Source organism: Octopus sinensis, linkage group LG7 (assembly GCF_006345805.1).
Source record: "Octopus sinensis linkage group LG7, ASM634580v1, whole genome shotgun sequence".
In the NCBI taxonomy this organism is placed as follows: Eukaryota; Metazoa; Mollusca; class Cephalopoda; order Octopoda; family Octopodidae; genus Octopus; species Octopus sinensis.
Window position 1 is genome coordinate 94,006,100 of NC_043003.1, and position 10,000 is coordinate 94,016,099.

General features: G+C 34.1%; 1 long non-coding RNA gene across 1 annotated transcript in view; it reads right to left on the reverse strand.

Moving 5' to 3' along the window:
* Window positions 1-5,542: 5,542 nt before the first annotated feature.
* The window catches only part of LOC118764121, a 7,734-nt gene continuing 3,276 nt past the window's right edge, over window positions 5,543-10,000 (reverse strand). The window contains exons 2-3 of the long non-coding RNA XR_004999912.1: window positions 5,796-5,798; window positions 5,543-5,765 (exon numbers count right to left, since the gene is read on the reverse strand). This is a non-coding gene — a long non-coding RNA (uncharacterized LOC118764121). The remainder of the gene's footprint in view (window positions 5,766-5,795; window positions 5,799-10,000) is intronic.

Genomic DNA, 10,000 nt, shown 5'->3' on the forward strand with positions numbered 1-10,000 from the left:
CACTCACAAGGCTTGGTCCAGCCCAAGGCTATAGTAGAAGACACCTGCCCCAGGTGCAACGCAGTGGGACTGAAACCGAACCATGTGATTGGTAAGCAAGCTACTTACTACACACCCACGTGTCCGCATTATATATATATATTACATATATACTTGTATATATATATATATATCTATATATGCATATATTATACTATATATATCTGTATATATATATATATTTATATATTATAGATATAAATATATATATATATATATTGTGTGATTGTGTGGTGTGTGTGTGGTGTATATCTGGTGTATATATATATATCCGTTGCTGGATTACTCATTTTTGCCACCTGAGCGAACGGATGCAACGGATGCAACGTGAAATGAAGATTTTTTTGGCTCAAGAACACAACGAATCGCTTCATCCACAAAGCGAAACCACAATCTTACGATCATGGTGTGCGACAACGTAACCACTAAGCCATGAGCCTCTACATACTTACGTGCATATATATATATATATATATATATATATATATATATATAAAAGGAATGAAGAAAATGCTGACAAAATAATTTAAGTAATTTAAGTAATTTAATTAGGTGTAAGTTCTTTTTACCGGTTGCGCATTGTTATGCTTATCAAAAGATGTCTTTTTAAGAGAGATAGAGTTACACTCTGATAGATTTTTCCTCTATCTCTCTTAAAAAGACATCTTTTGATAAGCATAACAAATGCGCAACGGGTAAAAAGAACTTTCGCTAATTAAATTACTTAAATTACTAAATTATTTTGTCAGCATTTTCTTCATTTCCTTTTTTATATATCACAACTCGTGTTCCACATTCCTTTTTTATATATATATATAGATATATATATATATATATATAGTATATATATATATAGATATTATATATATATATATATTATATATATATATAGGTACTGTAAATTTAGGGTGAATACTGATAAGTGTAAGCACCTGTGTATACCAGATTGTGGCAGAGGTGAGAAAGAATATATCAAATAAAGTTAAAAACAGAACACAAAGGATATCGCGGTTCACGTGTTTCAAGCTTTATAAACAATCTGTTATTACATCAATGTATTATTGATATAAAAGATGGTTTAAAGCTCTCTTCAGCCGCAAACATTGTTAGTCCAAACAATTACATCACAATATAAAAAGTATGAAAAGTACATGTAGTATTACCCATTATAATAGGTTTATCATATCTCCTTGAAAAAGTGTATTTCTAAAAGTTCCTAACTGTATAAATACATATATACATATATATAAATATGTATATTTATATATATGCATATATAAATATGTATATACATATATATATATACATACATATAAATATGTGTATATATATATACATATATTATATATATATAAATATGTATATATATGCACATATATATGTATTATGTATGTATATATATATACATAAATATGTATTGTATATATATATATGTATGTATATATATATATATATATATATATAAATATATACATATATATATATACATATATATATATATATATATATATATTATATATATTTATATATATAAATATATACATATATATATATACACATACTTGCATACATACACACTACATACATATACTATACAGAGAGCGTCACTCATATTATAATTCGATTCATCGTATCTACACAAAAATTCAATTTGACGAATTTGATTCTAGAGCAGTGATGAAATAGCATAAGTAATAAAGAAATATTTGAAGTATTTCTTTTGTTCAATTTCACTGTTAACTCTGCTTTCTATTTTGCTAAGAGTTATATTTTTCTTTCGTTATGCTTTAATTATAAGTCTTAAATATGAGCACATTTTTATATAAACTTTATAAGCAGAAAACGGACTTTTCTGATTGGTTCTAATCTAATTGGAATGTTATCAATTCATCACAGAACACCTATCCTTCTTCTTTGCTCATAGAGAGATAAACAGACTAGGTATCAGCTGAAGAATAATTCATTTTGTATAATAGTACATTCATTAGTAATGAGGTTGATTTAATTAATTATGAACTGCATAGCGTATACTGACTAATCTAAAATGTTTAATGTAGTTAAACCTACACTTTTTATTTTGAGTAGAAGTCATTTGTTTACATTTCGTTTAATTAATCCATTTCCGTAGAAAGTAACTCGGAATATTTGTTCAGAAATGCTATTATTAAAATTCTTTCCTGGTCACAAAATAAGATAAACCAAAAATATTTTTACATTTGGAAGAGACGTTTTTGAATTAAAAAAAAATGAAAAATGAATGAATACCTACCTTAAAATTTCACATTAACTGTATACACTGTGTTGGACATAAAATAGTTAATTAACAACGTTGCCAACGAATGCACAGTTATATAAATTAGACTAGACATTTCAGGCTGGTTATGGTTTGTAGTTGATATAAATAGCAATCAGTGTTTAATTCTATGCGAATTTCCAAGTATAGATGAAACTAGTCACTACAATCCTTTTATCTTACTGACCCCGGAGACGTATAAAAATATATTTATAGTGGTTTACATTTGTCGGCGTGGCTGTGTGGTAAGAAGTTTGTTTCCCAACCATATGGTTCTCGGTTCAGTCACACTGCGTGGCACCTTCGCCAAGGCTTCTGTTATGATATCGGGTCGGCCAAAGCCTTCTGAATGGATTTGGTTGACGGAAACTGAAAGATTACCCATCTTATGCACACATACAAACATGTGTTTGTGGGTGTGTGTTCATGTGTGTATGTATGTCTTTGTACCTGTGTTTGACTCCCACCACCGCTTGACAACTGATGCTGGTGTTTTTACGTCCCCGAAACCTAGTGTTTCCGTAAAAGATATCGATAGAGTAAGTACTAGGCTTAAGATATAAGTACTGGGATTGATTTTTCCTACTGAAATTCTTGAAGGCGGTGTCCCTGCATAGATACAGGCTAATAATGACTGAAGCATATAGAAGATAATAACAGCAATTTTTAATTTAATTTAAATTTTTAACTTTTATGTAAAATTGTAAACGTGCCACATATGCAAAATCTAGACTATACAAAATACGCAGGTTTCGGCATGAAAAAATATTTGAAACATTTGTTCAAGGTTTTGAAATTATCTGCATCCTAGTATTTAAAACCAGCATAAGAGTTCAGACGGACAGAATCGTTAGCACGTCTGGCGAAATGCTAAGCGGCATTTCGTCCGACTTCATGTTCTACATTCAAATTCCACCAATGTCGATTTTGCCTTTCACCTTTTCGGGGCCCATAAACTAAGTACCATTGGGGTCAATCCAGTAGACTAACCCGTTCCCCTGTATTGCTGGTCTTGTGTCAAAATTTGAAATCAATATTTGCACCCATTCAAACTCATTCCAGCTGTACTCGAGCAGATTTATGATCGAACCCTGAACATCCTTATTTTTTAAAATTGGCATGGTGTATCTAAGACTACGTTATCCCATGTTTCTTTCTTCACTTAATTGGTTTGATGCAATTTGAGGTAAATGTATCTTTTGCTTATATCCAGTCATGATATTTAGCTATCAGTTAAAATGTGTAAAAATGTATTACAATATATTGTCGTGTTCTTGTACAATTAAGAAGACTTGTCTAATAGCGTAATGAAATTAAGCAAACATAATTATTGATTCTACATTTAATAAATGTAATTTACTCTCTATACATATGTCACGTTTGTTTAAAGAGATACCGAAGACTAAATTCCATCTTGCAAATATAATTTGCAATATGAATATATCTTATACTTGCGTTTAAGATTATTATATTCAAATAGTGTATCATTATTCCTTTGTGAATATTTATAATAACTCAATCAGCATAATTAAATATTACGTTTAAAAATGAGTTTAGAAAAATGGAGAAGGGGTGTAATCAAATAACAATATACAGGAACGTCATCACTACATATACATACATATATACACACATATGCGCGCGCATAAACATACACAAAAGCGCGCGCACACACACATGCGCACACCACATCATGTATGTAGTGGATGTGGGACAAGAAAACAAACTAAGGGCTCGAGTAAGGTGTCAGTTCAGGTAGAGATGAGGTATCTGGGCAATTACAGACAAATACATCGGCGTGACCAGTGTTATCGGGTTTATGGGTTTTGCAAAGGAAGAATATGGTGGAGTTACGGATGTTCAGACGATGAAGTTGGAGACTATAGATGTAGAAGAGGTGAAATGATTGAGTAGGTGGTGGTAGAGACGCGTTGTTAGTTGTAGGGGGTTGTAGCTAAAGAGCAGGGAATAATAGAAAATAACATTCCGAGATGTCACAGGGCTTAAATCCTGCAGAAATTCACCCGCCACCACATAACGATGTGACATTGTCTGTTGGTTTGATGACATCATCACAGTGTCGAAGGTAGAAAGGAGCATAGAATTCAGAGCTTATGCATCTGGACGCTACTGGAAGTCAAAGCATCATACTGCATGATATCAGGCATCGATAAATAAGTTCAGGATTCTGACTAGGCTGAGCTCGGTGTTCGGTGCATTAGACAGCGGCTCAAATCTGTAAAACAATCGGGAACATCCGATGCAATAGATCCGCCACTAAAAGAGTCTACAGATTTATGCTGCACAAAACCTCGATCTCATCGGGGGTCTGAAACTCAATGAAGATGACAGAATAACTCCAGTTAGCACAAATTGCGTGCTGAATGCGAAGCAACAACTTACTTTATATGCTTGTTTGTTTGAAACTTTAAAATAATAAATGTTCACTATTACACCAGAATAACTCTCTCCACTATCCCTTCTTCCCAACCATTTCCACCGTAGAAGCATAATTTTCTCCTCTCCTTCTCTGTGGCCTCTTTCTGCACAATTTCTGTCTACCTACACTATGCTAAATTTTGTTCACATTATTCCACCTACCAAAGGCACAATATACGACCAGAAAGACCAACGTTAACCGCAGTCTGATGACAGAAGATAAGCTGAAACTTCGAAGTCCCTTCCAAACGTTACCTTGTAAAAAAGAGTATATGTGTATGTGTATGTGTACGTGGACGTGTGTTTATGTATGCATAATACACTTATACAGGGTGGGGGTATTCATTAAAGATTTTCTCTCACCCACTTCCTGTTATTGCAGGAAATGGAACTTGTACATGTATAAATACACATGTCTCTACATGTGACATTGTAAATTGCAACTTTCCACTAGTATTCGTTTGTTTTTTACGGTTGTTGAAGTGGACTAGGGTGTTATAATGGAGGCAGTTGAATCCAGATCAGGAATTAGGTTCTTATACTTGAAAGGTCGTACACCAAAAGAGATTTTCGATGAGATGAAAGAGGTTTATGGTGAATATGCATCATCATACGACGTAGTCAAGCACTAGTATCGCCAGTTCAAATGTGGTCGGACATCCATGAAAACTTCCTATTCCTGGACGACCACATTCCACCATTGCTGACGACACTATCCATAAAGTAGAGGATATTTTGGAGGATCGCCGCATTACTATTCGGCAACAAGATGATGCTCACAGTGTTTTGGGACCAGCGGGGAGTAGTGATGATTGATTTTCTGGCAAAGGGCACTACAATTATGCTTCTCTGCTGCTGAAATTTCAGGACACCATCAAGGCAGAGAGGCGTGGCATGCTGACCAAAGCTGTCCACCTCCTCCAAGACAACGTCCCAGTTCACAATGCGCATGTTGTCCAGATGAAAGCACATTCCTGCGGCTATGAAATCCTTCCTCACCCCTATTGCTCTTCCGATCTCGCACCATCTGGCTATCACCTCTTTCCAACCATGAAGTCTTTTTTGAACGCAAAACACTTTTCGGATTATGATGAACTTATTTCCGAGGCAAAGTCTTGGCTCTAGACGCAAACTACAGACTTGTACAGACGAGGTCTTCACAGCTGCATACGGCGATGGGAGAAGTGTGTTCCCATTGGTAGTGGCTATGTAGAGAAGGACTAATAATTATGCTAAGTTTCGTTTATCCCAGACCTTAGGAAGTGGGTCACGGAAAATCTTTAATGAACCAGACGATTTCTATCCTCGGTTAGCAACTGCGTTTTCGGTAGGTTTCAATGAGGAAACAGTTTCGTTTCTGATTTGAGATTCAGCATAAATTGCTTACATTTGCTTTCCAAGTGTCTGACAATCATCAGTATAAAACTGCTTATAGAAATTGTAAACAAGATCACCAGTGGCACAGCTGAATTTACATAATAGTACAGGAATAATGACAGTAACTAGACATTAACAGAGAAACTCTACATTATAGTTATGAATAAATATCTACACGGAGTATAATTACATGTCAAAAAGAACATATATTTTATTTCCTTCTTTGATGACATATATCAAAATTTTAGTTGTAATATTTTGAAATGTTATATAGTGAATTACTTAGTATTAACAATGCAGTTAAACGTTTCAGGCTAAAAGAAAGATATTTTCGTTTACATATATATCGGGCAGCTTTAAATTTGTTGCATAAATGTAAGATCGTTTGTTTTATTCATATCATTTGTGTGGATGCAGTATGACCAGGTAGTAGAAGTATCCGCTTCGCAGTCATGAGATCCTGGGTTCGATCTCACTGCATGGTATCTTGGCTATTTGTCATTTAACATTGTCTCAAGTGAAATCAAGTGGACAGAAACGGTGCGGAAACTCGTTGGCTGGACTGTACGTGTAATTCAAAGATCGGGCCTTGTAATGATTTATCATGCTGGTTCTGCTTGAGAAATACATTGAAAATAAACACATCTGTGGAACGTTCTTACAGGTATACGATAATTTAATAAGCAAGGAATTTAGATGATCTCAAAAATGAGTCTTCATCGTTGAAGTCGACGGAGATCCATTTATGTTTTACGAGTATTGCTGAAGGATAAAATACAAAAGGCATCTAGATCCATTTGTGGAGTTTCAGTTTCCAATACACACTAATATATCAATATATTTGGTTATATATAGTTTCTTAAGTGGATTAATTGCACTCAATTTACCTTTGAACACACACACGCATGCACACAGACAGACAGCAGACAGATAGACAGAAAGACACACACACACCACACACACACACACACAAGCACGTACACTTTCTTTCTCTTCTTGAGTAATCTCTTTTACTCCACATGTATACGTGTGTGTGTTTGTTTGTGTATATATATATATACACACACACACACACACATATATATATATATATATCGAGAGAGAGGGACAGAGACAGACAGCGAGAGTGAGGAAGAGAGAGAGGGAGAGGTTATGAGAGTTAATGTTGTCTGTAAGACCCAAAGGTGTCAGATAATTCTGTGTAAGTGCTATGGATAGACCATAGTTAAGCTCCAGGTTCGGTGATTATGCGAATAAGGTGTCCAACGTAAGTCATATATCAGCGTGTGTATAAATAAAAAAAAAATTCAGAATGAGATAAAAAACCAAGGCTGTGAAGATTTTAGAACATTTATAAATAGAAGGTCTTATAGCTGTTTCCAGGATATTTATTATATCCCTTCATCGGAGACGGTGTGAGAAAATGGTTAAGGAAAAGTTAATTAAGATAAGATACGAAATAGAGAGTGAAGTGGAGGAATGAAAACAGGTGTGAGATATGCAGGGATATTGCATTTGTAGATCCCTTTTTTAGGAAGAATGGTATATATATATAATATATATATATATATATATATATAACAAAAGAGAGGATGTATTTCGACGCAGGACAAGATATAGGCAAATTTCTTGTTGAAAATGCACCTAAATTTGAAAATCTTGTAATTGTTTAGAATAAATTTATTTACATATATATAAACTAGTTTTAACAATATTTTTTGTTTATCAATGGTAAAAATTTAAATTTATGAATTAGAAAAGCATCTTTAAAAATTTCAATGTTGACATTAAAAAGTTCATAACGAACAAATTAAGACAAGCTTAAATGTTCATAACAGTGGATAATATTAAAAGTGTGCATCAATTTGTTTGAATTACAAATCTCATTAGTGCTAGTAGTGATCGACAAGAAATGAATATCATGAAAGTTTTAGTCATACTGAGTTAAGAGGTTAAAAACAAGGTGGAAATGAAGATATTAAGAAAAGGGGATTTGATTTACAGTTTCACTGATCCTCTTTCCGTCATGTGTACGAACTTTCGCTTGTAGCGGTGTTTTGGAATTCGGTGCATTTATAATTTTTTATCGCGAGCGGATCTCATTTTTGATTCGTTAAAATACTGGTGACCTTTTGTTTTTACGTTGATCCAATCTGTCGTTCTGCCTGGTAGGCTCCTATGTGGGGAACTCTCATCAATCGTTCCGGTTTGTTGATACTCTTAAAGGGTCATTTTGTTGTATTTGCTGAAGTTCGGTTTCGATTGGTCTAGAGTTAGGTGACGTCAGAAACTGGTGTTTGTAAAATTCCATTGATCTAGATATAGGTCATGGCGGCAACTGGTGTTTGTATGGTGATTTGGAGTTGCGGTTTCGAAACCCGGGTGGTCAACTGTAACTAAATTTTAAAAATTGTTTGTTGTTCCTTGTTTTTTTGTGGAGAATTTGAGTCTTTTTACTTTTTCTCTTTAGTGTTTTTCCTTCTTTCTAAAGGATATTCAGCTGTGGTTTATATTTTTTAATGAGTGTGTTTTCTTTATTTACACGGAATTGGGTTGAAGTGTTTCTGATACATTGGTAGAGAGGGGAGATTTAGTATTTCGGGTTTATTTTTACGGGGCATTGGTCCAGGTATTTGCTTACGGGAAGTTTCCTAGTCTCCACTGCTCCCTCCACATTTGAGAACATTGATTAAGTTCTTCGAGGCACAGATGAAGTGATTGTTTATGATAAAAGTTTGGCCTAACTTAAATCTGTATGTTGAGCCATCTAAGAGGAAGATGCAAGTTCCGCAGATAGGGCACTTTTTGACTGGTAGGGTTGTATTTTTGGTAGGTAATTTGGTGCCACTGAAAAACATTTTTAGGCATTGCGGTGGAGACTACATAGGTCAGACTAGTTTTACCTTGAGGGATACATTAACGTTGCACAAGCAACAAATCCGAGACCCTACAACTAGGAAAAACCCCGTAAGCAAACACCTAGAGCAATGCCTCATAAACATAAACTCGAAATAACAAATCTTCCCTCTCAATCAATGCACCAGAAACACTTCCCAATTTCGTTTAAATAAAAAAAAGTATGCTCATTAAAAATATGAGCTACAACTGAATAACCTTTAGAAAGAAGAAAAACACTAAAGAGAAAAAGGAAAAAATACTCAATTACTCCACAAACAAAAAAAGGAACAACAAGCAAGTTTTAAAATTTTAATAACAATCTTCCACCCAGGTTTCGAAACCGCAACCCCAAATCACCATACAAACATCAGCTACCAACATCACCTATCTCTAGACCAATGAAATTTTACAAACACCAATTACTGACGTCACCTAACTCTAGACCAATCAAAACCGATCTTCAGCAAATACAACAAGCGAAAGTTTCTACAATCGACGGAAAGAGGATCAGAGAAACTGTAAATCAAATCCCCTTGTCTTACTATCTTCATTTCTCCTTTTTTCCCCTCTTAAATCAGAATGGCTGAAACTTTGATGATATTCATTTCTTGCCGATCACTACTAACTCTAATGAGTTTTGTACATTCAAGCAAATTGATTCACAGTTTTAATATTAATGACTGTTATGAACATTTAAATTTGTTTACATCGTAATTTTTTAACATGTTTTTTTTAATTCATAATTCTAAATTAGTCTGTTATGAACATTTTAATTTGTCAACATTGAAACTTTTAAAGATGTTTTTCTAATTCATAATTCTACATTTTTGCCATTGATAAACAAAAAAATATTGTTGAAACAAGTTTGGTAAATATTCCCAGACCGGGCGTTGTGAGTATTTATTGAGCGAAAACACCTAAAGCTCCACGAGTATCCGGCAGGGGATGGTGGCG